This window comes from Pantherophis guttatus, chromosome 1 (genome assembly GCF_059756535.1).
Source record: "Pantherophis guttatus breed Tessera chromosome 1, ASM5975653v1, whole genome shotgun sequence".
Lineage (NCBI taxonomy): Eukaryota > Metazoa > Chordata > Lepidosauria > Squamata > Colubridae > Pantherophis > Pantherophis guttatus.
Genome location: NC_142063.1, coordinates 126878141 through 126906075, shown reverse-complemented (window position 1 = coordinate 126906075; position 27935 = coordinate 126878141). Strand labels below are relative to the sequence as shown.

General features: G+C 40.2%; 1 protein-coding gene across 35 annotated transcripts in view; it reads left to right on the top strand.

The window, feature by feature from the left end:
• Positions 1 to 27935, top strand: part of SEMA5B (semaphorin 5B) — a 478266-nt gene that overhangs the window by 37100 nt on the left and 413231 nt on the right. For 7 of the 35 annotated variants that reach the window (XM_087883845.1, XM_034422771.3, XM_087883837.1 and 4 more), the window contains one exon: positions 25206 to 25350. The exons of the other annotated variants lie outside the window; for them this stretch is intronic. The gene's annotated coding sequence lies outside the window, so the exon portion shown is untranslated. The remainder of the gene's footprint in view (positions 1 to 25205; positions 25351 to 27935) is intronic. 35 annotated transcript variants of the gene reach the window in all.

The window sequence follows — 27935 nt, the reverse complement described above, 5'->3', positions numbered from 1 at the left end:
ACATAAATCACATTGACATCATCACCTTCATGGGAACTCATTCCTCCCAGTTCTGCCTTTAAGATTTTCCTAGCTTTGATTGTGTTAGCTATGAGGTGTTTGCCACACTGTATGTATTCAGAACTGCAATTCATATATTTCTTTATTAGCTCACATAAAATTATATGTGGCATGAAAACTGTCTTTCAGTGGATAAAATGTAAAGCAGTATCTTTTGCAGTTTCAGTGATGCCTTTCAGGCGATCTACTTAGACGTGCTTTCAAAAGAATTGTTCGTCAGCAAGTCAGTTTTGACTGTCAACTGTCAGAGTCCATGTGATAGTATTCTCAGAATAACAGGAAAAATAATTAAAAATAAACCCTGCTAGGCATTGTGCCGAGAATGTCTACTACTCTATTTTTGGAAGGCAGACTTGGGAACTGTGGGTATGAAAATATTCAGATTATAGTCCAGGAGATGATTCAAATAGTCATGGACTGAATAGGTGTTTCTAAATCTAATTTTAAAGCAAAGCTGTCTGCTATGGTAGATGGTTCAGTGTTAAATCAATTGGGTTGAGCAATTTAGATTAAAAGGCCTGGCATTTGAGATGCTTTTTCATCATTATAAAATGATCTGCCTACTCCCTTAAAATGGTTGGCAGTAATATTAATCATTTTATTGATTAATAGAATAATATTTTATTTACCACCTTTGATTTCTGGAAGCTGTAGCTCAGAGTATAAAAAAGTTCAAAGGAACTGGGCTAAGCTTTAGAAACTGTTTTAGAAATGAATAAGAAGCTATGAATTAGTGACACAATAACTTGCCAACACTTGTCAAAAATATGGCATCCATTGGAATGAGCTCTTGGAACAAAATAATCATCATAGCAGTCCCAAAAAGATTTTACAGGATTCACATCAATTGACAAGAGCTCTTAATTTCATTTGAGGTTAACTCCAGATGGATCAGTCAATCTATGTCTGGCCTGTGATAATTTCACATGTATCTTGCTATATTGTTGAATTTTTATTGTTGAATTTTTGGGTCTGTCTGTTAACAATGTGAAAACTCATCCTCATTTCCATACGGTGCTTTATATAATGTGGCTATTTTGATATGACATTTGAGTCAGAAGCTGCAATACAAAGTGGAGAGAAATGAACACCAGAATGGCAATTATGATGATGCCCATGGTAGTCTGGGAGATACTAAGTAGGTCAGTATGCTTAAAAAGGCAGATTAGGCAAAATCCTTTCCTCTTCTCAAGGTTAATGTATGATATAATACTTCAGAGTTGCCCAAATGCAAAACAGACAGATAGAATTTCTAGGATAGGAAAACGCTGTTCAAGAAAAGGTTTTGCCATAAGAAATGATTTCAGTGTCCATCATATAACTTCTTTTATTTGCTGGCAAACAATGTAGAGTGTTACCTTGGTTGTCAACTGCTTTGAAATGTATCAAACTCAACACATTTTGACATGAAAATTTTGTCCCAGTACTCACTGTTTAATACTCAACTCACAAGCTAGAACTTATTGGTGTCAGCTGCCTTGTGACTCACTATATTATTCCTTAGGGAAAAATTGATATTCATCTGTTTTGGTACACATTGTACCTCCTGGAACCAATTAACGATGAGTACCAAGGCATCACTGTATGTGCTATAATTAAAACTTCATTATATTATATTTGATCCTTTGCTAACCTACCGTAATCTTACTACACATGAGATACTATTTAATGAATTACAATCTAGTTCTTTGATCATTATTTTGTCTGTACCCATCTTCGAATTTTTGATGCGGATTTTGTTACAGTTTTCACTATGCTTCCAGCAAAATGTGAAATTGTTTCTAGTAGTTTAGTTTTGGACCTTAAAACAACTACTGTATCTTATCTGCCCTGCTCAGCCCAGGTACGCATACACAGAGTTATGCCCAGTACTGGCCCTGTGACATAGGTACCGTAGAAATTCCAGGTCCCATTTCTTCTGTATTCTACAGGAACATTCACATCAGCTGATTAGCCCTCTGCCAGCCCTGAAAACATTTTGGAAATCTTCAGGGCTGCCACAGCAAGGCTGATTGATGCTGTGGGAAAGTAAGGGGAAAAATAGAGATAACTGGGGGAATTGTAACTAAAATAACATTCTTTCCCATGGGAGCCAAGAACGTTTCCACCAGGTGTTTGGAAAGTGTGGGCCAGAGGCAGTCGAAGAAGGATTGTGACCTGATTGGACCATGTGATGGATGTGTGACCTGGGGGCAAGAACTTTGGGTTTTGATTTGGGTGGGGAAAACCTCGGGTCCTTCAGAGTTGGGTTTTCACCAGCTGTGCCAATATGGCATTCCTAATAAATTCTTACTTTGAGGAAACTCCAGGCCTCAGAGTTTTAATTTCGTTGGGTCTGTTACTTGGAACCCTGACACCCTCTTTTATTTAAATTTCTGGGGCATTCTGATAACTTTTATCTGCACTTTACATTAAACAATCAAGGTAAATTTATTTCCACATCAGTTTATGTGTAAGATTTGCCCAACTTTCTCCCAGTTTTATCCCCCATAGGTTTGGGGTCACCAGATGAAACGGAAAGGGGAAAGAGGGGAAGATATTCCCTCCCTCCCTCCCTCCCTCCCACCCTCTTTCTTTCCCTTAGAGTCAAGTTTTCACTGCTCGGACAAGTTCTTGCAGTTTTCTTGGCAAGGTTTTTCAGAAATGGTTTGCCACGGTCTTCTTCCTTGGGCTGAAAGAGATTGACTGCTTTGTGTCTAAATCAGGACAAGAACTTGTGGTCTTCCAGTTTCTATGTTGGTGCCTGAACTACTACACCAAACCGACTCTCTACTTTATCATACCTGTATTTTAAACCCCCTTTTAAACCAAGATTTGAAGATTGCTGAATGGTCATTAAATCAATTGTCCAAATGTGCATTGGTAAGGTTCCAGAAATCTGTTGAATAAATTATTGAACTCTGTAAGAAACTTTACTGTCTTTCTGAATGTTTGTAAAGGCAATTTTGAAACATTCCTTTGCAAATACAAGAATAGGCACTAATGTAGAGAGCGATGCTTGCATCAATCTTTCCTAAATTAGTTTTATGGTAGGAGCGGTTCAAATAAAAATGTTAGTCTCTCAAGAAGCCTTTAGGCTACAGCTCAGTACAGTCCAGCTTTTGTAAACGTGTAAATGCAATTTGCACTAACATGTTGACTATGAAAGGAAGCTATTGTGCATTATAGAACAGTGGCTCTTTGTTTTGCTGACTTTAAACTGGCTGGATAAACATGCAATGCCAGTTGAGACAGAATCCCTTCAGTAGAGTATAATTTGGCAAATAATTCATCTGAGGGTAATTTTCTGGGGGGATACAAATGGACTTCAGATAAAAAGGGAATCTATCCTTCTTTCTCCATACTAACCCAATAATTTCTGATTAAATTCTGTCTGCTGAAGAAATTGACTATGCCACTTACAATAACAGCTGGACTGTCAGCTCCTACCTTTGTCACTATAGTTTTGCTCATCGCTTCTTCTTTGTTTTATGTGGCTTGTGTATCAAGGTGAGATGGATGAGCAAAGGGTGTTGTCACATTCTTTGTGTGGATTGAAAAATAACCAGCTACTTTTGTCTTCCTTCAGTAAGAGGAATTTACTGAAGTGGTTTTGATTTGATTTTGCAGATCATTAGTACTCTTGATTGCAAAACCAAGGTTAGATCATAATTAGGATGGGAAACAATAGTTACCTATTCCTTTCCCCAGGCTATTTAGGTATGTTCATTTGGGGGAGATGCCAAGTGTCAGTAGAAAATTTTGGGACATTTCTCAGTTTCCCACCCGGTAAAAGGTTTATTCCAGGAAAAGTCTGGACTGGATTTTGGAAGTTGCAGTCCCAGCACATCTGGACGGCATCAAGCTGGGGAGTCTGTTTTATGATCTCAATGTATCATTGAAATAACCTCTGCTGGATTGAAATTGCGAGATGCCATTTATGTACATCTTGACAGTGCCCATAAGCATAAACCTCTTCCTCTAGCAAGAGAGATGAAACTTGCCTAGTTTATAGGAAATAGAATCATTTGAAAACCACAGCTCAGTGTTCCAGTTACTACAAACTCTAGCAGTTTTTTTGAGAATTTGTCGATGAATTGTAAGCTGTCAGTTGCTTGGATGGAATGAATGTTGAAGAAGTTATCTATTTTGCAATTGTGTAAGAGGGTGAAAACCTTAAGAATGCATTTGGAGAGTGGGAAAGGCAGTCATTTGAAGTATACAAATAAAAAAAATAGTGTCTGTGGGCTGGGCTGCTGGGGATCCGTTCTGTGTAGGATTATGCTGTTGCTCAGTTGTTTTAACAGCACTGTTCCAAAATTATAATTTAACTGCTTTGTGATTTGTGTAATATCGGGGACATTAGTGTTAATTGGAAGAACTGTGATTTATATCTACTACTTTTCATGTTCCACTTTTTGATTTTTAATTTAAATTATTTTGTGTAAACAAATTTGGAATAGGACATGATGAACGCCGAAAGAAAATCCTTGTGTCTGGATTTGTATTGTGCTTTTTGATTGAAAATTGATTGTAGTGGGCCCGTGCGAATAATTCAGCGAGAATGAAATATTGCTCTGCTCCTTGAAGCTTCAGAGAAGCAGCTCTAAAGTACAGCTGCTTTGGGCCTAACTCAAGTCAAGGCATATGCACAAAATACTCCCACTTCGCTTGGTTCCCATGGTTCAGAAGGAGGACACTGTTGCTATTGCACTGAGAAAGCCTCAGAGAGGTACAGGCTGAAACATCTGCAAAGCGCCTCCTGAAGTCAGCAGAACCTGGAAGCAAGTCCTTGTGTATATATTTCTGAGGTTAAGCTTTAGGGAACCACGTTGATCTCAGTGGATCTCCTTGTTTCTTAAAGGCATTTGCTTTTATATTCAAATCATGTAAGAATGCCACTCTGCAGAACAGTTAACGTTAGTGCTTCTGGCTAAGTCAGTATTTTGCATTGCACATAAAATTGACCCTTCAATTTTGACTTCTACGAACTAATGTTATTCTGTGACAAGCTGTTTAAAATGTAAAGGAAAATATGAAGAAGTGCATAAGCCACACATGCAACAAAATGTAGCCAATTGGTGTCATTTGAAAACCATCTTGCTGTGTAATGAGTCCTTTAAAATTGGGCCTTAACACTCCTTTGTGCAACTGGATTCTTGATTTTCTTGTTGAGAAGCCTCAGTATGTGCAAGTTGGGTCTACTATTTCTGACACCATTTTCTTGAGCACAGGTTCTCTTCAGGGCTGTGTCCTCAGTCCGCTATTGTTCATCCTGTTGACCCAAGACTGTTGTGCAATATGGTTTGCCACAAACCATATTGTGAAAGTATGCAGATGATACAACAGTAGTGGGCCTTATTTAGGATGACAGTGAGGGAAGTTATCGCAAGGAGGTAGTAGGCTTGGTGAACTGGTATAATAAAAACAGCCTCATTTTAAATGTAGGAAAAACAAAAGAAATTATTGTTGATTTCAGAAAAGGCAGGTACAGCTGCACACCTCTGTGTATTAATGATTCAACTGTGGTGGGGGTTGGCAGCATCAAGTTTCTGGGTGTGCAGCTAATGAATAGGTTATCTTGGTCACTCAACAGTGAGACACCGGTGAAGTGGGCACAGCAGCATCTGCACATTCTGCATCGCATGATAAAAGTTCATCTTCCTTCCCCTGTCCTTACCACTTTGTGTAGAGGGATGATCAAGAGCATCCTGTCATATTGCATTACTGTGTGGTTTGGCAGTATTACCGTTTTGGATAGGAAGGTGGTGCAGAGAATGGTGATGACAGCAGAAAAGATTATTAGTAGTTCACTTCCTTCTATCCAGGACATAGCATATAAGCGTTGCTTGAGTAGAGTCCACAGTATTGTCAGGGATGCTACACATCCTTTCCATGACCAGTTTTCCTTGTTTCCTTCTGGGAGGAGGCTTCATAGTATCTGAAACAGAACATCTAGATTCAGTCACAGCTTTGCTCCATATAGTATCAACCTTGTGAACTCTCAAGTTCTCTCTTTCTACCATGTATTCAAAATGGTCAGTGATTTATATATGTATGTGTGTGTATATGTATGTATATACACATGCTATATACATATACATGCGTGCATGTATGTATATAGCATGTGTATATGTAGTATGATATGTATGGGTATATATATACTTTTTTTTAGAGCAGGCAATAGAATTTCAGTTCCAGTGTGTTCACAGTAAAAAATGACAATGAAGGTTACCTTATCTTAAAAAAAACAAAGAATTAAAAATAATAAAAAGAGAAATGGAAGAGAGAAAAAGCAATCTAACAAAAATATGTGTGTATACTGTATATATAACAATTTCAGTGAAGAATTACCATATTTCATAGTAATTATCCTTACATAGTCTCCATCTAAGCAATTTATAAGTTGCAAATAACATCAAATTTTAAATTCATTGAATAATTGAGGCTGTGTAATGAATGCTTGGAGATGTACCTTTGCTTTTAAAACTTTCCACCAGAGACCCAGGTGTAAACACTGGCTGCTACAGTTGTAACTCTTAGGTAAATTGTGAATTATTGGGTGAATTTACAATGTCATATCAAGTTGGCTCTCCTTGTGGCCTTATACGAGGCATCATTCTTCAGTGTATTAAATAATAGAAAAAAAATTGAGGACTCATTGTTTTTCCTTCAGTGGAGGAAAGGGCCGTTGGTCCTACCTGATACGGTCCTTTTCAGAGTGTGGAAATAGACTCCAGGCATGAGATGACTCTTGTTTTGTAGCTCTTTAGACTGAATTCAAACTGAAGACACGCCTTCTGCCCCCGGTCCCCAGTTTCAACGATGTTACAGTGATGTCTCAGGATGTAGTACCTGCAACAACACCCCAAGGATACCCCAGACCAGACCTTCCTTAGGGTGGGGCTGGAGTCTATTTCCACACTTCGAAAAGGAGCATATCAGGTAGGACCAACACCCTTTTTCCAGAGTGGTGTCAATAGACTCCAGGCATGGGACATACCAAAGCTGGCTGTCCACACAGGAGAGTACCTGTCTGGTCCTGCTCACCAATCAATCCGAGCACTCGCTGAAGAACCCGTCTGCCAAAGGCGCCTCGGCTGAGGTGAAAGAGTCCAGTCGATAGTGCCTGATGAAAGGCGAAGGCAAAGCTCAGGTCACCGCTTGACAAATTTTGTCCACTGAAGCCTGTGTAGCCCAGGCTGCTGTAGTAGCGGCACTCCTGGTAGAATGTGCCGTGAGTGCCCTAAATCTCGGCAAAGCCTGCGAGTCATATGCCCTAGCAATGGTTGCACAAAGCCACCGGCCTACCATCGAGGCGGTAACTTTTTGTCCCATTGTAGCTGGTTGGAATGATACAAAAAGTGCCTCAGTCTTCCTGAAGGCCACTGTCCATTTTATATATATGTGCAAAGCCCTCTGCACATCCAGAGTGTGCCATTCTCTTTCTCGGGAATGTGAGGGCCTGGGACAGAAATCCGGGAAAATCAACTCCTGCACCCGATGAAATAAAGAGTTGAGCTTTGATATAAAAGCTGGGTCCAGTCTCAACACTACTCTGTGTGGAAGATGTATTGATCTTCCCTTACAGAGAGGGTGGCCAGCTCCAATATCCTCCTGGCCGATGTTATGGCCACTAAAAAGACCACCTTGTAAGTTAGAAAACTGAGGTGAACAGTCCTTAGGGATTCAAAGGGTGCCTTGATGAGAGGTTGCAGCACCTTAGATAGATCCCAGGTGGGATATTGATGAGGCACCGGTGGTCTTAAATTGGTGGCTCCCATAAGGAATCTTCACACTTCCGGGTGCTGTGCTATAGACTCTGGAGTCCCACAGGACAAAATAGATGCCAAGGCTGCTACCTGTGTCTGAAGAGTATTAGGAGCTAACCCCCTGTCTAGGCCTTCTTGGAGGAAGTCTAGTAGTTGAGGCACTGAAATTGTAGTGGGATCCACGTTATGTTTGGTGCACCACCTACAAAATATCTTCCAGGTAGCATTGTAAATCTGGGTGGTTGACGGTTGTCTGGCAGCCTAGATCGTATGTATAACACCGGCGGAGAACTTTCGCTCTGTCAGAAATCTCCGCTCAAGCATCACACGGTCAAGTGGAACCATTTTGGGTCTGGGTGGCAGATGGGACCCTGGCTGAGGAAGACTCTGTCTTGAGGAATCCTCCATGGTCTGGCAATTGACAGGCTGACCAGGCTGTGGTGCTATCAGTATCACCTTCACCCTTTCGACCAACATTCTCCTGAGCACCCGCAGAATCAAGGCTAGGGGTGGGAATGCATAAAGAAGCCCCTGAGGCCATGGGCATTGGAGAACATTGACTCCCTCCATCCCCGGGGCTGAAAATCTCAAGAAGAAGCGGGCAGCTGGCTGTTTTCCAGTGAAGCAAAAAGATCCATGATCGTAGGCACAAATCGATCAGTGGACATAGCTGCTCCGCTTCTTTCATGAGTGACTTGGAGTGCATGCCCCGTTGTTTGTTTATATGTTATGTGTGCCTTGGTGGTCACATTGTTGGTGAATAGTAGGATATGATGGCCTTTTTTACTCATCACCACTTTTCTGCTTGCCAATCTCCTTAGCAGACAGAGGACTCAAGCCAGTGGCTCTTCACGCTGTAATCTGGAAGCTTTCTACCTGCTCCCTGAAAAAAAACCTGATTTCTAAACAGCTCTAAGAGCTCTCCCAGACACATCTAGTCAAGCTTTAGACTGAGTCAAAACTGAGGACCGTGGGCAGAAGGTGTGTCTTCACTTTGTACTCAGTCTAAAGAGCTACAAGACAAGAGTCATCCCATGCCTGAAGTCTATTGACACCACTCTGGAAAATGCAAGCATTTTATGTCTTTGCTCAGAGAAATAATCTTTTTCATTTACTCACTCTTCTTGGTTAGCTTTCTGGGGATCAACGTCCTTACAGCAGAACAATAACATTCATCCAGTTCTGGAAAAGGTCACACTCTCCCTAAAGGTTTGAGTTTGGCGCTTAGGGGGTGTTTTAGATCCATTTCTATCTGAGCCTCAAGTATCCTCTGTGGAGCTAAGCCTACTTGGATAGAAATAGCTTCACTTCAGTTAATCTTATGTCAAGCTGTTGCCTTGGTTGCTGTAATATAGGTTATGGGGGTTTGCCCTTGAAGAAACTTCAGTTTCTAAAAAATACAAGGGTACTGCCTGGAGCTACATGTTAAGAACCATAAAGTCCCAGTTTCATATAATATCAATTCTGGCTTGTAATTTAGGGTGCTGGTATAACTTGCAGGGGCCTTAACTGTTCCAACCAGATGGAGTCTCTTGCAGAGTTGTAACAGGTCTGCTCCTAGTTATGACACATTTTCACACGTAGGACCATTGTAGCATCCCCATGGTCACTCCCTCTCAATCCAACCCACTATCTCTGTCTCTATCTCTATCTCTATCTCTATCTCTGTCTCTGTCTCTGTCTCTGTCTCTGTCTCTGTCTCTGTCTCTGTCTCTATCTCTCTATCTTTCTATCTCTCTATCCCCATCTCTCTCTCTCTCTCTCTCTCTCTCTCTCTCTCTCTCTCTCTCTCTCTCTCTCTCTATCTATCTATCTCATCTCTATCTCTAGGTAGGCAAGTAGGTAGGTAGGCAGGCAGGCAGGCAGACAGGCAGGCAGGCAGGCAGGCAGGCAGGCAGACAGACAGACACACACACACACACACACACACACACAAACAGTTCTGGGAAAGTTTTCTTCTGAATGGAGCATCAATAAATTCCACTGCGACCTGAAATGCAATATATGTTAAGAACAAACATTGTTTGTTAGGAGCCACAATGACACAGTGGTTAGATTGCACTACCTGCAGGCTACTTCTACTGACAGCCGACTGCCAGCAGTTTGGCAGTTCGAATCTCACCAGACTCAAGCTTGACTCAGCCTTTCATCCTTCCAAGGTCGGTAAAATGAGGACCCAGATTGTTGGGGGCAATATGCTGACTCTGTAAACCACTTAAGAGAGGGCTGTAAAAGCACTATGAAGTCGTATATAAGTCGAAGTGCCATTCTGTTATTGTTTATTCATTTATTTATTTACCTAATCTATCAAATTTTAAAACCTCCCATCTGTCTCTCTCACAGAGGGACACTGGATGGTACATAAATAAAACATCGAAACATAAAAGCAGTATATAAAATTTAAAAAGATGAATTATGAAATATGTCCTTTTTCTTTTATAATTTCAAATACTCTTTTGCTCAAAGTGACCCTTTTCCGTACAGTTTGCACAAACTTAACACTTGCATTCCCAGTTGTCTAGTGTCTTAGACCAGTGATGAAGCGTAGGCTCTCGATCTAGGGATTGGTTGCTCTGATTGACTCCTGGTTTTCAGCATCCTGGTCTGTAGGCTGGGAAATTGCACTGTCCTCTTTGTTATTTTGTAACATGATAGCAACATTATGGGTAGGTGGTTAATTTTGTTCTGAAGTTTATCCAGTGGATTTAATTTAATGACTTGGTTAATGTTAAAGTTAGGCTAGGATTATAGTTGTAATAACTGTGCTTTCCCCCAGAAGTGACTGTGTTTGAGCAAATGTTTCAATGTTTGAAATATTTGAGGAAAATAATAAGCAAAATACAATGCTGTTGTGGAAATCATAGTACAGTTTCTTCTATTCTTAGCAAATAAGAGTCCCTTAACTTCGTTTAAACAGTAGCTTTCTATTTTCTCATTTTAATTTAATTCAACACAGCTTCCTGAAATAGTTCTTCAGCTATTTTTGTTAAACGTTACAATGTAATTCAACTGAATGAAGTATATGCAGATACGAAGCAGCAATTATGGCATTCAGTTTCCTCTTTGATTCACAAAGTTAGGGATTTTGCCCTGCTAGAACTGTACTGTAAATGCCAGCTGGTGGTTGGAATCTAAATGCTGGTTGGTACTTTGAAAGTAGAGATCTTTAAACTAATTAAGGTTTTTTGAAATATGTCAAGCAGTTTGACAGTCTGTGAAAATTCACAGATGCTGAATGATGCTAAGAAGCACAACTAGGGTACAGAATGTAATAACATTCTGTAACCCTCTGGAAATGTGCCTACTATATTCTGTCCGGGCCATTTTCCTCACTAGAATCCAGGTCAAAAGTGTGGTATTTTCATTTTGTGAATTCCTGCTTGACCAACTCTTGCCGCATCACACACAAACCTGGCTCAGCCATTTATGCAATTCTTTTTGGAGGTTTTTGAGAATCAGGCATTTTCATGCTAGGGAACTGAATGTAGATTTTGTTGACCATAGAACAGCTTTGAAATTTGAGGAAAAAAATCCTGGCTGGACAAAGAATTGGTGTGATAAACTTTCACTGCAAATACAGCATTGATCTATAGAATAAAAGGTGATTACTTTCTTATGTTATCTTTAGACTGCATTATGGGGAAAAGATGGGACGCGATGGCTCAGTGGCTAAGATGCTGAGCTTGTTGATTGAAACGTCGGCAGTTCAGTGGTTCGAATCCCTAGTGCCGTGCAACAGGGTGAGCTCCCGTTACTTGTCCCAGCTTCTGCCAACCTAGCATTTCGAAAGCACGTAAAAAATGCAAGTAGAAAAATAGGGACCATCTTTGGTGGGAAGGTAACAGCGTTCCATGCGCTTTTGGCATTTACTCATGCCAGCCACATGACCACGGAGACGTCTTTGGACAGCGCTGACTCTTTGGCTTTGAAATGGAGATGAGCACCACCCCCTAGAGTCAGGAACGACTAGCACAGATGTGCGAGGGGAACCTTTACCTTTATGGGGAAAAGATTTGTCAAAGTACTATATATAAATGATCAAGTATGGGGAAAGCATTTCATACACAGACTAGCTGACTAGCTGATTTTGAGTCGAGTATTATCAGTGAAAATCTGTGTTTTGTTCAGGCACAGGCCTCCCACTCCTCCCATCATTCTCTACAAGTGCAACCCTGCAACCCTGCAATCTACTGAGCTTCAAGTTAGATGATGAACCTGAACTGGGATTTCCTCAGTCCTGCCCCAACACCTAAAACATTACACCAAGTTGGCTGTAGGTTAGCAAGATGTCATAACAAAGAACTGAAAGCATAAGCAGCTTCATGCAATCTGTTTATGAAAAAAGAATTTACATTTAATTTTCAAGGTGTCCTTTGGAGGAAAGTTCAGTATATGTAAGAACGCAGGGTAACATTAACAGTCCTGATATGTTTTATGTGTCTCTTAGCATAGGGATTTTCAACCAAAAGATTTTAGTTTAAAGATCATTTTATTTATGCAAAATGCTCACCAGGGTGAAATATTAACCAAGGCTGTGGTCTTTGAGCAACAAGGGCAGAAATCCCATTGAATGGCACTGCCCTTGGGGTATTTCTTCCAACTGCAGATTTTCTATCTTCAGTGGCAATGTTGCATGCATTCTGTCTGGGAAGCATGACCCATTTAACTCATAACAACATACCTGAGTAAAATGTGGATAAGATGGCACTGGGCAGCTATTGTCCTACTCACAGTTATACCAGTGGGACATTAAATAATTTAGCAGGCCAAGTTCCTCAGTAGTAGAGTACAGATATGCTGAGCAGTAAGTACTTTTGTTGTCTTCTTGTTTTGTTTGTGGCACACAAGTGTTATGTGCTATTCTTTTATACAGAGCCTCTTAGCACGTACTTCAGCCTAGAGTTGTAATAATGTGATAATGAAAGTATATGTGGCAAACTTATTGATTTAATTTTTTCCCCAGGTAATGGGTTTGTTATTGATAGATATGTTTATTTATCCCAACTTTATTACTTTTATAAATAACTTGAGGCGGCAAACTTACCTAATGCTCCTTCCTCCACCTGTTTTCCTCACAACAATTAGCCAGATTGTAAAATATTCTGTGGGCATTTGTCATGAGTGTAAAGTATCCTGTGGGTATTTGTCATTTAATACTGAGATTTCTGCTTGCTGTTTTTTTTTACCCAGAATTCTCATTTAACCTTAGCTTGGTAGACTTTTAATTGATGCTCCTTTTTGCCCTCATTGGATCACTGATCAGAAGGTGACTTCTTGGTTCATTTACTATACTTACTCTCTTTCAGCTAATTAATTCCTGGCTCTCCATACACATTGCTACATAATGAGATATTATGGCAATTGGATATTGCTTTGCCGTTTAAATGTGATTTTTTGTTTGTTTGTTATACTTTTGCTTTCAGGGATCCTTTCGTACACCGACTGGAATTACACAATTTTGAGGGGTAAATAGTGTCTGTGAAAGCCCCGTTCAATCTCTTTTTTAAAAAATTATGAAAAGCCAATAAAAGAGATAATCTTATATATTATTATCACCTTGGTTGATCATCAGATTAAATATCAGAACCTTTCTACCTTCTTGTCTCTGTCTCATGCAATCATTGGATCTCTAGCTTGCTCTGCGGCAGGAAATGAAAGATAGTATGGATGTCTGGGTCCAGCATTGTCTAAGGAAATTAACATGTGAATCATGCTACGACTGAAAACTCAATGGTTGTTTCAGTCTTGTAGACAGTTCAGGTATAAATAGTGGGATGATCCTATCCAACTTGCGGTCCCACAATTACAAAGAAGGCTAGAACATTTTCTGTTATGTATAATGGCTTTCTGCAAATTACTTTGTGTGTATGCATCTGTAATTCTAATACAGTTTATATAATTTTGGGTCATATGTACCGATAGTCCTCAACTTAATGATAATTGTTCTGCAACTGTTCAAAGCTTTGTTCATGGTGCTGAAAGTAGGGATTTATAACCTGTGACAGAAGTCATGCCCGTTGCTCCCGTAACCCATTTGTACTTACGTAACCCATTTGCACTTACCACTAGTTGCCAAGTGCCTACAATCATGCAATTGCCTTTTGTAATCTTTCCTCCTGGCTTTCCAACAAAGTCAATGGGAAAACCAGCAGGGAAGTTGCACGCTTCTGCCCCCTGCCAAGAAGTCTCCTAATGTCTGGAGGCTGGTTAAATAAGGTCCATGCCAAAATCAAGCAAGATTTTCAAACCCAAAGCGGGAGAGGCAAGTCCATTTAATGACCTGTGAGGTCACTTAACAACTGCAACCTGAAATGCAGTTGTTGAGCAAAGTAGTCATGTGACCTCTCACTTAATGAGTGTTTCGCTCAATGACCGAGATGCTGATACCAATTGTGGAGATAAGATCAGACGTAAAGATCCGGGACCATAGCTAAACCTTGGTGTTTCCAGTTGCTCGATTTGATCAAAAAGTCAGCTCTATGTAGGCTTGACAAAGGAAAATAGGTACTGATGAAGAAATGTGATGGAATGTTCTCTGGTTCCATTAGCGATCCCCTGAGTTGCTTTTGTATGGGTTGAAAACCTGCTGTTTGTTCTGGTTTAGCTTTCTAATTGTAAATAGCAATAGCAATAGCACTTAGACTTATATACCGCTTCACAGTGCTTTACAGCCCTCTCTAAGCAGTTTACAGACTCAGCACATTGCCCCCAACAATCTGGGTCCTCATTTTAAATGTAGAATATATACTTCCTCTGGGCAATTCGCACTTATTTTTAGTCATTTCTTCGTATCTGAAAACACGTGAGGATATGTATAAGTCTGATTGAATATGTAGGGTTTCTAAAAGATTTGCTCTATCCAGTTTCAGTATTATCTTGTCTAGTTAGTTTCTCACTCTTCATTTAGTCACTCAGGAAATAGAGAAGCTGTTGCAATTAGTGAAATGATACAAATGGGATTTCCCCCTGCAATAAAGCACCTTCACTCTCCATTACATTTGAATAATTAAAGACACTGATCCTCAATCACAACTGGTACCATAGTAATAATAGGAAACTTCTTCTGGTATTATGCCGCTTTAACAGAGATGCTTAGTTTACACACTTAGGCATTTTAAGCATCTTTAATCCATTCTTGGATTTGTAGGTGTCAACTGGCAAATCTGCTTAGTGAATCCAGAAATCCAGTAACAATAATGAAGGTCTTTCATTAAAGGAGGTTGGTGTAGACTTGTGCTTTCCACATAATACGCCTCTTTATAAGCAAGAAAAGGCAAGATGATTAGTTAGAAATTTAGAAGTAACTCCACATAGATATTTGTTTGACAATCATTTGAAAATCCTGGAAGACATTTACTTTTGGACATTATAATATAATTTTAATCATATTTAAATTGTATCTCAAATGATTGTATTTTATTCCGATTTCATTTTAGATCGTATTTTATTCTAATTGCATTTTTAATCGTGCGTTATTCCAATTTCATTTAAATTGTTTTACCAAACTTTTGTAATGATTTGTTTCTGGAACTCTGCACTTTGATATGGCCCAAGGGCTAATCAATCAATAAATTCATTCATTCATTTACTTTTGCTCAACTACAAAGCTGATTTGCTTTGAATGACCCAGAACCTATGCCCTTTGAGTTTCATTTTTAAGTTCTGTGTATCACCACGCTGAAAAAGCCTTGTCATAAACTTCCACTGGTTTGTAACTAGTGAAAAAGATTTATTGGTGGGACATTAAAAATCAAATAGACAACTGGGTCGTCTTTTCTTTACAATCCCAGCACAATATTTATGGAATAGGTTACTGGTGGGAATACCTCCCAAACAAAATGATACCTTTCTCTATGTTAGGTGCCCTGGAGACTTGGGAATTATTAACAGAAATATCCTTGACTTATGACCACATTTGAGCCCAACATTTCTGTTGCTAAGGGAGATAGTTGTTAAGTGATTTTTGCCCCATTTTACAGCCTTTCTTGCCACAGTTGTTAAGTGAATAACTGCTGCTGTTAAGTTAATAACGTAATTGTCAAGGGAAACTGGCTTCCCCATTGACATTGCTTGTCAGGTCACAAAAGGGGATCACATGACCCTGAGATAATGTCATAAATACATGTCAATTGCCAAGCATCCAAATTTTGATCCTGTGACCATGGGGATGTGGCAACAGTCATAAGTTATGTTTTTCAATGCTGTTGTAACTTCGAACGGTCACCAAACTGTTGTAAACCAAGGATTATCTGTATAATGCAGAACCACCTTATCGTGGTCAAACTGTCACAGAGTTGATTCACCGGTTAGGTAGGAGATACTAATTTATGAACTATGTTAAACCATCCAGGAGGGGAGAACCACGGCCCCAGGAAGCCTACCTCTTTCTTGTGTTTCTGCATTAGGTTTGCAAAACAGAGCTGTGCTAGTTTGAGGTGAAATTCCAAACTGAGACCCAGAAGAAACCTTGCACCTGGCCCTGACATTTCTGAAATTCGCTGTCATGTTACCTTTACTCCGGGCAGGCAAGATTTCTGACAAAATTTCAACTAGAAACCTTATTTTAATCAAAGTGCAGCAGCTTAGGAGCTGATAAATATAATTGATCTATGCTAATGCGGTTCATCAGAGCCTTGTTGGATTCTATTCATGAACCATTCCAGAATATCTTGGACTTAGAAATTTGGTTGCCACTTTCATAGGATTGCTTCTGGCATCTGCTCCATGTCAAGCTGATGCTTTTGGTTCTGTCTACACTTGCCTACAGCAAATGCAAGATTGGCATGTAGGAGTTTAAAGTCCTGCTGTATTGCCACTGACATTTCATTCATTCTGAATATTGAGCTGTGCCTTCCAAGGCTTCCAAGCTCCGTTTTTGGCTGCCATGGCCTCCTGCAACCCTCTGCCAGTGAAAATGGAGCTCCGTTTTTGCTGGCAGAGGCACCACGGGCTGGTCCTTCACTGTTTCCAGGGAAGCTCCATGGTCCAGATCTAAGCGCCCTGTGGGCCGGATATGGCCCCCGGCCCTTGAGTTTGGCACCTCTGAGCTAGACCATATATTGTGCTAAATCTCCCAAAATGTTAAAAAGTAATGTCTACGGAGATTCTCATAAATCATCCAGGTCATGGTTGTCCAAAGATGCTTTTCCAAAAGCCAACTTGATTTTCCTGGGGGGTGGGGGGTTCTTCCTTGAAAGCATTTCATTTACATCCAAGAAGCTTGAAGAAGCGAGAATGGAAGAAGATTCTTGGATGAGAAGTGAAACTTTTTTAGGGGAAAAAACCTCAAGAAAGTCCAGTTTCCTTTTGGAAAAGCACCCTTGGGTTAAAAAGTAATCTATTCCTGAATAAAGAAAAAAAAACTTTAGTTGGTGGAATAAAAATGTAACATCATTTTCTTCTCTGCTGTGCCTGAAATGTTTTGAAATTTTTTTTTTTAAAATACAGCACTTAAAATGTTTTGGGGAAAAAAAAGCCCTCTCTCTTACATACAATTCCCATTCTTCCATTTGAGTATTCTATCACCTTATTTCCACTACCACCCCTATGGATTTGATGACAGTTAACCACTTAACCTGGTTAAGAACTATTGAATTGTAGCTTCACAAAGGTAAACATGTTTATTTCTACAGTGCAAAGGAGAAAAAACTCTTATGACTTTTTCTAACAATTTTGGACATTCTAAATCTGCTTACCTGTAAATATGATGTTTTGGAGGTAGCATTGTGTAAGGAAAGGTTACAGGAATAATGCAGAAAGGATGAGATAAACTTGGCTGACTCTGTTGTGAAGAGTCAGACTGTTCCCACATTGTACCTTGTGTATTTAAATGGTGCATATGGGGAAAAAAATATCAATTTTAGGTGCTTTTGTTTGCTGTCATGTCTCCTTCCTCCTTTTCCTGTTCCCCTCTAATTTTCAAAACCTCTTGGTGGATATATTCTTCCTAAGAAATAGGGCAAAAATATTGGGATATTAAATGCTTCTACTACCTATACGAGAAGGAGGAAGAACTTTAAGAAGCTTTGGATCTGGGGGCTGCTGGGAAGGACGTGACAGGATTGTTCTTTATGCAAAGGGCAAATGAGTTGGACTTTGATTCAGTGGTTATATCTGTCCTTCATGAATGCAAATAGTGTAGGATCCAGATCCAGAAGATCAGGAAGTGTAAAAATACCTACTGTGTTTCCCCGAAAATAAGACCCTGTCTTATATTTTTTGAACCCCGAAATAAGCGCTTGGTCTTATTTTTGGGGAGGTCTTATTACTTTGGGGTGTGTGGAGCAAGATGGGGTTCCTCTTGCCATCTTACCTGATTTCCAGCTCTGCATTTAAATATTTTCAGGGAGGGCTTATTTTCGGGGGGGGGAGGCTTATTTTAGTGCATGCGCTCAAAAGCCCAATTAGGCTTATTATCAGGGGATGTCTTATTTTCGGGGAAACAGGGTAGTTCTTCCCTATTCCTTTATATTTTTATTGCTACCAGTTTTTGTTCCTGAGTAATATTTTTTACTGATTGGACCAAGATGAACAGCAGCAGCAGCAGCAGCAGGAACTAGTAAAGATTCTGAAGGTAAAAAAAATTAAAAACACTGTTTTAAGACAAAATCAGCATCTCTGGTTGTCCAGAAATTTGAGCAGCCTGCTATCTGGCTCCTGGTTTTGGTCCAATATGCCTATTATCTTTGGGTTTTTAGGCTATTCATCTCTTTACCTATTGAACACATTTACTTGATGCCTAGCCCCTCTGGATACTAAACCTTGGCTTGTTTCAAAACCACAGTAACACTGTGATTGTTGTGATCCTTTGCTTGCTGCCCTGCATAATTGAGCCTTTTGGGTAGAATGGGGACTGTTACATCCTTAGTGAGGCTCTATATTTATATTTATTTATTCTCCTAAGGGTGTAGTGGAGCTTGTCAAATTTAAGCTCCAGGTGATTCTCAAGATGGCTTACCAGAAGGTTGGGGAAATGTTTGGAGGGGCATATCAATGTTTGGCAGTCTGTCTTCAGTGAATTTCTTCTGGTTGATTTCCGTGGATTTGCTGAGCATGATATTCCCAGCTGCAGTTTTCACTTTCCTTAGCTCAGGAAGGCTTGGGTTACGCTTTGATGCGAGTCCAATATTTCATATTGAAATGCTTCAAAAAAAAGTTGCACTTTGCCTTCTAAATTACTCAAAGTATTTAGAAAATGTACCCTTTGTTGGGATGATAGTTATCCTATCCATGTATGGGAAGAAGATCTTCCCTTAAAAATGCAGCGGTGGACATTTTGTCTAAGCAGTTGTGTCTTTTGCCAGTACAAGAGTCTATGTGCTGGATAAGTTGACTGAATTTCTCCAAATTGGGGAATTTAGGAACAATCGGATACACATTACCTGGCTTGCTGTTAAGAAAATTTCAGATAGGCATACCATATATTGCTGACCTTTATTGTCAGTTTGCAATGTGTACTTGTCTCTTAAATATAGTGAAAATGTAAAGACAAACAGCAGTTTTCTGGCTTCAAATGAAGTATTGCGCTGAAAACAATCCAATACAATGAATCTTGCCCAACGTACATTAAGTGACACTTTAGCAGGGAGGGTTTTTTTAACCAATTGATTTTTATCCTATCTAGACTCAAACATGAAAGCCCTAGCAACAGAGAACTAATGAAACACTGGGATGGGGGCCATATGGTACAAATTTATTGAAAATGAAATCCATGCACCATAAATTCTCAGTAAGAAATGCTTCTGTATTTGTCTTGTAGGCACATTTCACATCAGATGACAGATCTGAAGAAGCAAACTCTACCAAAGGGGCTACATTTTATAATTAAGTTTCTTGTTAGAAGCCACAGCAGAAATGTTGGATTAAAGCAAAAAACATTGCCTCACTGCACAGTCTGATAGATGTCTCCAGAAGCTAGGCCCACTGAGTTTAATGAGGCATGCTATTAGATTAGAATGCATAGTTCTTCAAGTTTAGTATTGAAAAGCTCAGTTTTGCAGGATTGTATCTTGACCCATAAGGTATTTATTTGAAAGTGAATCTTATACAGGTAATCCTCCAGTTACGACAGTTCACTTAGTGACCATTTGAAGTTATGACATAATCCCCCCAAGTATTTATGACACAGTCCCAAAGTTACGAATGTTGCAGCACAACATTCACCCTTATGAACGACTGCAGAGGCACTGCAACATTCTCCCTGCCTATTCCCCACCCACCCCCACTCACTGGGTCTCCACAGGCATTGGGTCTGTGGAGACTCGCCTCATGAAGATCTAGTGAGCCTTCAGTTTCTTTGCTTTAGGCCTTCGTTGCATTCGCAGAGAACAGAAGTCTAAAGTAGCGCGAGATCACGTGAGATCAATAGCACAAGAGCTCATCTCGTGCTTTAGGCCTCTGTTCTGTGCAAATTGAGTACTGGACAAGATCGGTAGCAAAAAGCTTTGCAAATGGAAGGAAGGCTTTTCTTCAGGCCTTCCCTCCATTTGCCATTTCCTTGCCATTTCCTTGCCGAAGCCTGCAGGGGTGAGAGATTGCATCCCTGTAGGCTCTGGTCATCTTTGCAAAAAGCCTTTGCTGGCAAAAATGGAACCCAGGAGGGGCTGGCATGTCCTTTTCAGGCTCCGTTCTTGCCGGGCTCCGTTCTTGTTGGCTAAGGCTTTTTGCAAAGGCTTGCTGAAGCATACAGGGAGATTGCATCCCTGTTGTATTTTCAAAAAGCTTTTGCTGCTGAAAACAGAGCCTGGGAGGGACAGGGCAGCAACTCTGTTTTTGGTGGCAAGGGCTTTTTACAAAGATGATTGGAGTCTAGAGGGACATAATCTCTCTCTAGGCTTTGGCAAACCTTTGCTCAAGGTGAAACTGAGGCAGAGAGACTGGAGAGAACACAGTTCTTCAAAAGGTAAATGGACCTGGTTGGGCAGGATTGCGGGGGGAGATATCTCAATGGGTTAGGGGAGGCCTTGGGTGGTCAGAAGCACTAGGCCCTCCCCCATGGTCTTCCCCACCCTGAGTTATCTCGTGCACTTAAGGACCCGTACATTCGATTAGCGAATGCATGGGAAAAGGCAGGGAGTTTTCACGTTCATTTAACATGATTCACTCCAACGAATCTTCAGATTACAAATGTAATTGGCAGGCTTCATTACATTCGTAATTTGAGGATTATCTGTACTCAGTTCCCTATTAATATGATATAGTAATGCAAGTGGAAGGGTTAGGAGCCAGGTCATATCGACTCAAACTGAGTATGGGCACCCAGGGTATCCCACTTTGGAGGTGGCTAGTAGATTAGTAGAAGTTCCCACCTCCACCTTGGCTACCCATTGCTTCTTTTTATCTGTTCTAATGCTAATGTTTTAACTCTTAATGTGTGATGTTTTAATGGTTTAATCCTGTAATTATTTTATTTTCTTATTTATGGTATTGTAAGCAATCCAGAATCACTTGAGAGAGAGATGAGTGGCATACAAGTTCAATGAATGAATGAATGAATGAATGGATGGATGGATGGATGGATGAATGAATGAATAAATAAATGTTTATGATTTTCTACCAACCTGCTATATTACATCAAGTTTTGGTGTATCGCTATAAGTAGCTAATAGTTTTTGATTTGCTACGTAAAATAATCTTGACAGACAGCAGGTAGTTGATAGCTTAATAGGTAAAGTTTTAAAGGATGCTGAGTTAACTAAGCAAAGTCATAGTCTCATGCCTCCTGATAATTATATTTAATTCTTGAATGGGATTGGAGGTGCACAGAATGTGCCACTATTGCTTTTCTGGATATAACAGTAAGCTGATAGTCATGCAACTTGCTTACTCAGTATCTTCCTTTGTCTTGCTTCAGTAATATTATCAGCTTCCTGAGGTCCATAGCTGTAATAAACTTCCTTTTTCGTGATTCCCAATGTCTGGTTGGCATGCTGTTCATTAAATCACTCAACTGACTTTGTGAGTATTTTCGAAAAGCATAGAATCTTTTTTAAATAGCTAATCTTGTTAACTATGGGATGTTTAAATGTAAAAAAAAAAAGTATCACTCTTGTCTAAGCAGAGTGGGGATATATTCCCAAAACTTGCTTGGTGTTTTGCAAGTGCCACTGGGTAGTTGCCATGTTTGAAAGCCCTATAATATATAAATTTAAAATGTAATAGTTAGGTATGTATTTCTTACTGCTCAGCTCTGGGCCCAGTGAAATAATGTTTTAGGCTCATGCAGGTTCATTCATCATTTTAAGGGGTTGTGTAACTGCTAAGCTTGAGGACCTGTGTTTAATGCATTGACTTCTAAGTTTATAATTCAGCACAGGCAGTTTATGACCAGACTGAGGCAAGCTTTTATATAATATAATATAAAGTTAGGGTGCTTCCTTTAGATTCTCTAGAATGCTATTTTTTTCTAGACCTGTTTGGGTGATATATGAGAATCTTCAATTCATTGCACTTGCTGTCTTTTATCTTTATCTATTATATTTTATTGATATGATTGTAGGTTGTCTCTGATGATTGTGTGTTGCCCACAATTGACTAATAACCAATAATAATCATTTGTAGCGAATGGTGACCAGTAACCTCTGTAATCTCATGCTGCAGCTTTATGAAGAGGCTTGTGGAGTCTTGAATTCAGGCTCACATGGAAGCTTCTGCATGTAAGTGAAGGCCGTGCTGCACTTATGGAGACTGGTTTTCATTGAATTACTAGTGGGTTTTGGATTTGGTGGGAGATGTTCACTATTCCTCACAATCCTTTAATTTGCCATAAGATTATTGATTTTCAAAACATAGACCACTGATTTGGGTGTGGTATATGCAACTCTTCTCCCAATGTTATGTACATTTCTCAGTCACCCCCTGAGGTTTTTTGGCCTACATAGAGTGGGATGTTAAAATACCCATTTGTTTGTTTGTTCTATTACTGTATTTTTCAGTGTATAAGATGCACTCCCCCCCCCAAAAAAGTGGGTGAAAATGTCTGTGCGTCTTATAGAGCGAATGTTGCCGAAGCCCCACCTACCCTTCAGGGCGGTATACAAATCAAATAAAACCTAAAACCTAACCTAAACCTACCCGCCAGTCCCCACCCTTCAGCTTCTGCCTCCCAGCAGTTTGCCTCCTTGCAGCAAACAGCCTGGTCAGCTTCACCACAGCCTGATTTAGCACAAGCAGCTGATTGGCGGTTGGATCTGCCTCCCAGAATACCACCTATCAGCTGTTCCAAGCTATGGGGATCGCCGTCACCGCCCATTGCTGCTGCCGCTTATTGCCTCCCTGTGCCCCATTTTCAGCCTCTGCGTGCCCCATTTTCGGGCCAAAAATGGGGTGCGTGGAGGCTGAAAACGGGACACACAGAGGCTGAAAATGGGTGCATGGAGGCGGCGATAGGCGGCAGTAGCGATGGGCGGCGACAGTGGCGATGGCCGGTGGTGATCCCCGCAGCCTGGAACAGCTGATAGATGGTATTCCAGGAGGCAGATCCAACCGCCAATCAGCTCCTCGTGCTAAATCAGGCTGTGCTGAAGCTGACCAGGCTGTTTGCTGCAAGGAGGCAAATTGCTCGGAGGCAGAGGCAGCTTTTTTCCCCTTGTTTTCCTCCCCAAAAGCTAGGTGCGTTTTATAGTCCGGAGCATCTTTAGAGTCTGAAAAATACGGTAAGTATGTGCCATCAAACAATGTTTTTCAGCAACCACATAGATAGATTTTCTTCATGGCTGTCTATCCCTAACTTGGTCTTTCAAGTCCTCCAAAAGTGTATCCATTGTCATTGTAACTGAGTCTATCCCACCTTGCTTCTGCTCATCCTCTTCTCTTTCCTTCCACCTTTAGGGCTTTCCCAGAGAGCTGGGTCTTCACATAATGTATCTGAAGTCGGATAATTTGAGCCTGACCATTATTGTATTCAGAGTGAGAACCACACGCGTCAATCCAATTTTCTGACAGTTCTACTATCTAGAAGTTCTTCCTGATGTCTAATCTGTGTCTATGACCTTGAAGTTTCATCCTGTTAATTCTAGTCTTGCCCTTTGGCACAAGTGAGAATAAGTCCAAACTCTCTATAACGTGTGTGACCCCTTCAGATATTTGAAGACAACTATCGGGTCCCTTTTTCTTCCACAAACAAAGCAAGGCTAGGTTTTTTAACTCTTCCTCTTAGGACTTGGTTTCCAGTCCTTTTGCATCCTAGCAGCCTTCCTCTGGATTTGCTTCAGTTTATCAGTGTCTTTTTAAAAATGGTGTGCGCAGAATAGAATATGCAGTATTCCAAGTGAAGCCTGACCAAGGCAGAGTAGAACAGGGTAATTACTTCCTGTGATCCAGATTCCATATCCCTCTGGATACTTTTCAAAATATTATTGGCTTTCTTTGCAACTGCATTACACTGTTGGACCAGGTTGAGATTATGATCCATTAGTCCACCCTCATACGTGTGCTGCTCTTTAGCCAGGTTCTGCCCATTTTTTAGATTTTTAGCAATAGCAATAGCACTTAGACTTATAAACTGCTTCACAGTGCTTTACAGCCCTCTCTAAGCGGTTTACAGAGTCAGCATATTGCCCCGAACAATTTGGGTTCCTCATTTCACCCACCTCAGAAGGATGGAAGGCTGAGTCAACCTTTTTCTTTTCTTTTCTTTATTTTCATCCACTGTTCCAGCTTAAATCTTTCTGATTTTTTTCTGCCTCTCCCCAGTTATTAGCCTTGTATTGTCAGCAAGTATGCAGTGTCAGAGTGAGTTATTTAATCATAGGAGGGACAAAACGTTTTATTTATGGCTCAGTCTTTCATAGGAAAAGGAGCTGTTTTATGATAAAGTTTTGTTGAAGTTGTTAAATGCATTGTCATATATTGTGAAAGGAAAAATCAAAGTGAGTGTTATGTAATCATTTATATGTTCTAGAAATGCTATGTATTTTGAGTCACCTGCATTGTTAAAAACATACCTACAGAGAAGCCTTTCTCTGAATAACTATGGAGGTATGATTTCCATACTGAAAAAATAAAATAGAAAAAACTAAGGAAATTACAGAACATAAATTACCTTTGGAAAGGGAAGCAAGGCACTTGTTGTTTAAGGCACTTCCTCAAAAAAGCCTGTTCGTATCTTTTTTGCTACTGTAAATGTAAATTGAAACTTCAGATCTGCATGCAAAGAAAAGGGGAGCTGTCAGTATAAAATAAATTGCTGGCTTACACTGTGAGAGCTTATTCAGGTAAAGTGAGAAAGAAAGATTGGACTGATGTGTTATAATAACAATATTCAGATGTCAATCTCTCATCCTGCCCCAAAACTAAGAAACTCTTAGCCTATTACATTGCACAGGAGGAAGAAAGAGGTGTGAGATTTGAACTTCGATTCTGCTCTAGCTGTGATTTATGTTTTATTCTCTCTAGTTGCTGAATTTCTTTGCCGAATGGATTTTCTAGCACCTGCAATTAAACGAACTTCTACCAAGAGTATGTCCTTGAATTGCTGGCTGGAAAGCTTCCGGTTTTACTGAACAGAGTCTTGACAAATGCAATGCCATCTTGTTTCAAGGTAGCTTATAGCTGTCTTATTGATCATAATAGAATGACTTGAGTTTTTTTCTTCTTATTCTGAGTTTTTTTTATATTCTTCCCTTGCCTTGGATTACGTAATTTTGAGAAATCTATATTTTAGAAAACCTACGCTGCTTTTAAATAGCTTATCCAGCCTGTTATGTATCTCAACTTGTACATAGTTTAGCTTCAAAGAGAATATAAATGTAACACAAGCCTTATAAAAACCAGACAGAATGAGATGGCAGAGTTGTGCAGTGTTTCAAAATCCAGAGAAGTGTGAAGGTATGCACCCATGCTGCACCTGGTTGTATCTCTTAATCCTAAATGTAGAAAGATTGACGTGTAAGAAGTCATTATTTATTCATTTATGGTCAGAGATCATCTTGAAAAAACATACAGAGCAAATTAAGACTATGTAGAACTGAATAAGATATATGCATAAATTCAAGCACTAAACTGATAAAATAGTAAAAGTAGTTCTTGGTTCCGATAGCCTTTGGGACTGAAATTGCTATCGTCAAGTGATGTTGTCATCAACACACTTAGAGATGGCTATCCTGGCAGTTCCCATTGCTGTTATTAAGGATCATGTAGGTTGTTAAGCAAGGACCTCATGTGTCTCCAACATGGGTAGAGGTGCTGAAACAAAGTCCCAAGCAAGCAGGCTAGTGGTGAGAGCTGAATGTGGATGCCATGGATTGATGCTACAGAGTGCATATGGGTGCTGTGGGTGGGGACAATGAAGTGTGTGTGTACAGACAAGTGTTGTGGGTGGGTGCTACAGAGTGCAGTTGGACGGACACTATGGAGTGCAGCGGTAAGCGAGTGTGGCAGATGGGTACTAGGGAGTGTGGGTAGGCAGGCGCTACAGAAGGCAGCAGGCTAGCTCCTACTGCTTTGGCATGCTGGTCGGCTGATGCTGCAGGTGGGCACAATGGAGTGTGGACAGGCATTACAGAATAGGAAATCCCCATGCTGTCTGGAGGCTCCTCGGTAGAAGAACCTGAGAGAGTGGGAGTGACTTTTGGGAGTGTGGTACAAACACTTGCCATTCTCCACTTTGACTTTGATTATGGAAAACTGGCAGAGTAGTTTGCCAATGACAACTGTGTGACTATGAGACGCTGTAACCGTCGTAATTGTGAGTTGGTTGCTAAGTGCCCGACTTGTGATTAGATGACTGTAGGGATGCTGCAACTTTGAGGATCGTTCATAAGTCCCTCTTGTTCAGCGCTATTGTAACTTTGAGCAGTCACTGAATGAGTGGTCATAATCCGAGGATTATCTGTAATAAACAGTAATTATTGAGAAACACTATTTTAGCTACCAGAATGATGGCCAGCCAGGCAAACGGGTAAATTCAGTTACATTGACTTCTAATAGACAATGGAGGAGAATAGACATTTTTAAGATTCAGTCCAGCCTGTATGCCTGGCGAGGAATGGATATTGTAATGCACAAGATCAGTCCTGATATGATAAGCAATGCAACAGGATGTGGGGTGTTGCCTGCATTTGAACATACACAGTGACAAATGTAATAGAGATAATCCTCAACTTACAACTTCTCATTTAATGATAGTTTGCAATGGTTCAGCATCTTGCAGTCATGTGATCATGATTTGTGACTTTCACAGTTGGCTTCCAACAAGCAAAGACAATTGGTGAAAGCTGGATTCACTTAACTGTATTATTTGCTTAATGACCACAGTAAAAATGGTTGTAAAATCAGGTCCTGTCACATAATGACTTGCTTTGTGATCACACCAACTTATGATTGAAATTTAAATTCCAATTGTAAGTCAAGGACTACCTGTAGAGGATGTGATTGAGTTACCCTCTACCAGTTTCAGGGCTAGGGTCCTAAACCTAGCTGATTGAAAAGCTGTTCTATTTGGAGTGGAAAACACCTTGAAAATCTAGTTTGGAATAGTGCAGAGATGTTGATAAAAGTTTTCTGAAGCATAATTTAGAATTTTAGGCTCATCTGCTTGAGATGAGATCAAGGACATCTTGTTTGATTTTCTCCACAACCCTATTTGTTAGTGGTTGAATTGAGAGGCCATAGAGGGAGAAAACATTGGTTATAGTTTTTCCATGAGGAATTGAATTTATCCATAAGAATAAATTGGGCCAGTGAATCACTTCCACAGCTTATTTGCAGCCAGTACCTTAAACTTTATATTCTCAACTGGGCTAGTATAGAAAGCCATCCTAATTCAACTCACAGTAGGGCATTGGGAATCAATCAGGTGGCAGGGAGAAAGATTCTCATAAATTTGGAATGCATTGCTTCTAAAAGCTTTGCATTTTTATAAGGGTAAAATTGTGCGCCATATAACAAAAGTGTTACTTTAGTTCTATGAGGCAAAGTGAAACCTTAGCTCTGAATAATTTCACTGCTGCAGTGGCCTGGCCTGACCCCAGTTTATTCTATCACTGGTGTCTGGGCCAGCTCAGATGAATCTGAATCCAATGTTGTGATACGCTGCATATGCTGGGTAGTGTCAACTTCAGGAAGCAGTTTAGCACTAAAGGCTGACCTCACCAGCAGTCATGAAGTACAGCAGTGCCTGTAGTC